The following is a 6221-nucleotide window of genomic DNA, read 5'->3' as shown; positions in this document are numbered from 1 at the left end:
CTCAACTCAAGCATCAGCTTTCCATGAAGAATTATCTGATTCATCCAAGTAAGACTATCTACTCTTGTTGAGTCTGCTAACTTCTAACTACCTTTATTATGGCACTTTTCAAATTGCCCTGCTATTCTTTTTTCACATGTACCTCACTATGATTTCTTGGAAAGCAGGGCCTTTATCTTATCAAGTTTGCATGCTCGGTTCATTGTTTATATCTTCTACCAGAGCAATAATAATATAATATATCCATTCATTTATTGAATCTTTAGTTCTGGTTTTTGCACACCTACTATTTGTAAGACACAGTGCTCGTCACCTTGGGTGTAAAGATATGAATAGGAAGAATGTCCTAAAGACACCCACACTTACTTCCATCTTAATACCATGTGTGTTATTCTGTGATCAAGATTAGTATATGGTGCTACGGAATCTCTAAGTGTTTGTCTAACATAACGTGTAGTTTAAGAGCTGTATTCCCTTGAGAAGAGCTGCTTCAGCAGAACCTAACAATGTGAGTATCAAGAAACCAGATCAAGGTAACTCCCAACATGGAAATGATGTATTGATTACCTAAATGAATCTATTGAATGAGTGAATGAAATAATAGAAAATAACGAAGAAATGAGATGCTGTTGGTTAATCCTAGACCCTTTACATTTTATTTGGAGACAAAGAAGTCCTGAGAGAAAGTGATTGTGTAATTTTGTCAGTTCACATCTGTCTGATTACATTTTTCTCTCTCTCGACACAATACACAGTCAAAGCAGCAGGTTGCTCTCTTCCTGAGGGATTTTCCTGAATCCTGGCTGACAGAACATCCTACACCCATAGGGGTGAGTTTGAAAGAAGAGAATTATTGATAATAATGAACAATACTATATAATTGGATAATATTTTATTATTTTATAATATTGAATAATTGATAATATTATTTAAATTATCTCAAAAACTCTCTTAAAGATCACCTCTAAGATATGACATGCTTGATGCACCCAGGGAAAGCAAAATAAAATTAAGGTCAATCTGCAGAAAACAATTCCCAACATGAAGATACATAATGATTTAAAACATTTTCCATCTCAATGACTAGGACACTTGTTTGTTTTAAGCAAATGGGGCATTTGAACATGAATCATATTTGTTATTGCCAAATGTGATTCTGAATATGGTATTTCTGGATTACGTTTTTGAACTATAAGCAGATTTTACCTTAATAATAAATAATATTTAAATTCATACAATATATTAACATGAGAATTGTTTGATTAGTACAAATTGCAATTACTGAATTTATTTAGTAATATATTTAATGTCAGGTAGATTATACACCAAAGACACAGGGACGGGCTTGAATGATATAATATAGCATCTTGAGGGATGACTTACAGGACTGAGTTTTAAAGGGAAATCTGATGAAGAGGAAGAATGTAGTTCCTGGAAGAGCAAAAGGAATCTGTTTTTCTGATGGTGAATTTTTCTACAAGAATGTATAAAGGTGGGATGAAGAGATGGAAATATAAGGAATATTAATAAAATATTTAAATATTAAAAAAAACCTCAATGTCAATTCCTTTGATTCTAGTTAAAGAGAATAAAATCTGTTTTCTGGAAGAAAACCAAATGGCCAAAGACAATTTGAATTTTATCTACAAGTCATCAAATGTCTAGATCGTCAGCATCTGTTATGTCTTCAAGGCACAACGCATGGACAGCAATGAATTTGCAAGCAATGAGATTGACACTTTTTCAGCTTAAATGGGAATTTAAATCATCAATTTTTTATCAGCTCCTCCTACTAAATTGGTAGCCTCACTCTCCTGCTGTAGCATAGAAAGCATTTCAAAATTTGGGAATTTCTCCTTAATTAAATGGGTACTTTCAATATCTCTTGGACAGTAAGAAAAATTATATCAATTAATTGGGATTTTGTTAGGAGTTAAATAATTTCATCATTATTTTCATATACGGTCTCTATCTTGTGATGTAGATGAAGAATTAATCCAAGATTGTGTTTTCTGCAACCTTTTTGAATCTGACGGCCAAGTCGATCAGCTCCTCATGTATGATGAAATCTTGACCACGTGGATCCTGGGAAACAAACTCCCTTACTTTCACCTGAAGTCCAAGACCTTTAGGAAAATGACATAGTTCAGAATTTCATGCTATGACACAGAGTTTCTTTTCTCATCCAGTGTCTCATGAGCTCCAGTGCTGTTTTTAAATTGGGTGTTTTTTAGGAATGGGTGGAGATGAAAGGGGGACATAGTTGTGAAATGAAATGAGCATGGAAAGTGAGGACAGAAAACTCAGATGCGAACTGGTGGGGATACTCAGTTTCCCAGCAATTAGATTTATTCCCCTCTATATTAGTCATCTTCTGAACAAGTTCAATTTGGGGAGTGTTTACTATTCTGCGTGCTTAAGGAAGAAGGCATTCTTGTCTGCCCTCAGAGAGCACATGGTGATTTGTTTAAACTATTCCTGAAGATTCCATGTCCAGGGAGTGCTGTAGAGCTAAACCTGAGCACCTTGAGCAATGAGGTTTGCTTTAGGGGTGCTAGGGAGTTTCCTTGAACTCAAGAAGAGACAAAGAAAGAAAGCTTGCTCCTTACTAACGTTGAACAAAATAATTTATTAAATGAGAGAGAAGATATAAAAGCTACTAGTAAAGAATATTCATACATTAATTGATATAATTTATATATAAATGTATAACTAATATTTATATACTACATATATATATAAAGTTCTATATTCATAAATAAATGTATATTCACAATAAATGTGTGTATTTAGATCTGATATAACATTAACTTCCTTGTACCTGAGAGCAAGAGTTTCAAGACACATTATGCATAGGTTTTGGATTTACAAAAATCTAGGTTCATCTAAGTAGAATTGAAAAGCTCTTGGGGAAATTAAAATATATTTCAACGTATTGGGGTTCTCATCTGTAAAAAGGGGATCAATCTCCTTTCTTCCAAAAGTCATTTTAAATTTCAATGAGGAAATACATATTTAGCTATCAGTAGCCTTTCTAGAAAAATGCAGGAAGTTCAAATAAATTGTCCTATCCCCAGTGGCATTTAAGATATCATGGGATAGGGCCAGAAATAGATTTTGCAAATCCCTGAATTTTTAAATTCCCTGGGATTAATTGTCATCAAGTTTTATCTTACAAACTTACCTCTCACAGAGAAAGTTTTTAATTGATTATTTCTAGTTAAAAGAGTTGACACTGTTGCTAATTAGCCCTTACAATTATTAGAGATTTACTTGCAACCTGTAAAGAAAGAACAGAGATTCATTATGCTCAAGTCACTGCTGATCTGTCACAATGTCACAATCACAATTCTATATCCAAATAAAATAACTCTCGGCTCCTAAAAAAACAATAATGGGATCACATTTAAGGGAGAAATTTTACCTGCTAAGGGAGAAACATGAGCTGGCCTGCATCCATTATGGACATCACTTCTGCTTTTATCAAAAGCATTTCATGGAGGGCTGAGGCCGCCACATCCACAGCATGATAGGTGTAGTAGCTGGATCCAGACATGGTCGTGTCTATTTTGTCCTTTGGCAGAGAATCAAGGGAGACATTGAGTGGACACTCCAAAATTTTCCACATTCAGGTTCTGCAAATGAGGAGTTAAAAATTTCAAGCCATAATTTGGTAAAGAAAAAGTCTTCTTGGTATTTAGAGGGGCTAACTGTCCATAGAGAGTGTTTAAATCCAGATATCTCAAAGTTCTGGTGTGCAAAGGAAAGACTCCCATGGTAAGTATCTAAAAAGTGGTGAAGTGGAATAAAAGTAGAATCCCATTGTGCATGTAGTGATCCACACCTTCTGAGTGGTTAAATAATAGTTTCCTGCAATGCTCACACTTATTAGTATACTTGTGTCAGCATACATGGTAAACGTATTGGCTGATGAGCCTATGATTCTGACAATGAAGGTCTAATCTTTTGAAGTGTACGTCTCCTTGGTCACAGGTATCTTAGTAACAGGCAGGCACCGTTCATAGTCACCTCTCTTCTAAGTACCCAGAGGAACTGCTCACTTTTTATATCAACTGACACTAAATTTCCCACCCAAGTCCAGCCAAAATGTATCAACAGCGAGACCCTTCTGAAGACTAAAGATATGTCCTTGGAAGCCATCTGATAGAGAGGAAATCTAGTCCTTACCTTTCAGTACAGGATCAATATCTCCATAGGTTATCTGAATCAAAAGAGTAAAAAGGTTCTGTATTGAGTTCTCCGGAAACAACATAAGCAGAATTTCAGAAAATTCATATGATCAGGTAGCTAAACTTATATTCTTGGCCATAACACTGTGAATGTGAAGCAATATTATCTGATGGTAGAAGTGATTGAGTGTAAGCTTGGCTTTGAATCCAGACTGCCTGGATTCAAACCCTGACTCTAATATGACTAGCTTCACGATCTTGAGATGGTTACATAACGTCTACCCATCTTAGTTTCTATATCTCTAAAATTTCCCATAATAATGGTACCTTTTCATTGCCTTTTATTAGGATTAAATTTGTGACTATTCGTAAAGCATTTGAAGAGTGTAAAATTTTTTCATTGATTTTTTCATTTTTAAAAAAAAATTTGTTTATTGCAGTAACATAGGTTTATAACATGGCGTAAATTTCAGGTGTACATCATTATATTTCTATTTCTGCATAGATTACTTCATGTTCACCACCCAAATACTAATTACAACTCATCACCACACACCTGTGTCGAATTATCCCTTTCGCCCGCCTCCCTTCCACCTTCCCCTCTGGTAACCACCAATCCAATCTCTGTCTCTATGTGTTTTTTTGGTGTTGTTATTATCTACTACTTAATGAGTGAGATCATACGGTGTTTGACCTTCTCCTTCTGACTTATTTCACTTTGCATACAATGTCCATCCACGTTGTCACAAATGGCTGGATTTCATCATTTCTTATGGCTGAGTGGTATTCCATTGTGTATATATACCACATCTTCTTTATCCATTCATCCCTTGATGGGCACTTAGGTTGCTTCCAAGTCTTGGCTATTATGAATAAAGCTTCAATGAACACAGGGGTGCATGTATCTTTACGCATTTGTATTTTCAAGTTCTTTGGATAAATACCCAGCAGTGGAATAGCTGGATCATGTTGTAGTTCTATCCTTAATTTTTTGAGGAATCTCCATACTGTTTTCCATAGTGGCTGCACCAGTTTGCACTCCCACCAGCAGTGTATGACAGTTCCCGTCTCTCCACATCTCCTCCAACACTTGTTGTTTCCTGTCTTGTTAATTATAGCCATTCTAACGGGCGTAAGGTGATATCTCATTGTAGTTTTGATTCGCATTTCCCTGGTAGTGAATGATTTTGAACATCTTTTCATGTGTCTGTTGGCCATCTGTATATCTTCTTTGGATAAATGTCTGTTCAGGACTTTTGCCCAACTAAAATGATTTTAAGTACATGTTTACATATAAAATTTTACTAACGAGAAGATAAATAAGTAAGGTGTGGTTATTTCAGAATATTCAGCTTCCACTCCTTTGAGGGAATTTGGGCAACTACATTTCCAGAAGCTACTGTGGTCTGCTTTAGTCAATGATGCTAGCATCAGGCTACTTCATCCCTTCTCAGCTTCACACACCAAAATAATGAGTCCACCATATCAAGAACTATCTGTGGTAGGTATTTTCCTATTAGGGAGATATGCAAACGCACTTTCTTCTTTCCCACTTGAGTGGCCACAAAATTTCACCAAGGAGGAAAACTTCAGTCCCTCCAGATCCATCCCCCCAACATGCTTATACCTGTGGTATTTGTAGAGCTCCAGCAGTGTCCCAATCTGGACAGAGAATGCTGGTGTGGTTCCTGCAGTGACAGCCACATCCTTGTTCTGTGCCTGGCAAGTGTAATTAGGGATCTTCTGGCCCCAACCCAATGACTACCTCATGGTGCTTTCCAAGGTGCTCACATTACTGTGAAAGGAATTGTAGACATGGAAACCCAGAGACAGGTTGGAGAGCAGCTGGGGGCTCCTGTTGATCTCCTTGAAGGCAAAAGCAAAGACCAAGATATAACGATAATTTTTGTAGTTCAGCCTGTACCAAAGCCATAGTATTAGAAATAATGATCAAGTGATGCACTTTAGGAGTAACTCCTGTGGGAAAAAAAAGAGGAAAAGCATGGCATTTTGACTCAAGCAACTTGTCCA

This window comes from Diceros bicornis, assembly GCF_020826845.1.
Source record: "Diceros bicornis minor isolate mBicDic1 chromosome 30 unlocalized genomic scaffold, mDicBic1.mat.cur SUPER_30_unloc_2, whole genome shotgun sequence".
Classification (NCBI taxonomy): Eukaryota; Metazoa; Chordata; class Mammalia; order Perissodactyla; family Rhinocerotidae; genus Diceros; species Diceros bicornis.
Note: the sequence above shows the minus strand (reverse complement) of the source record.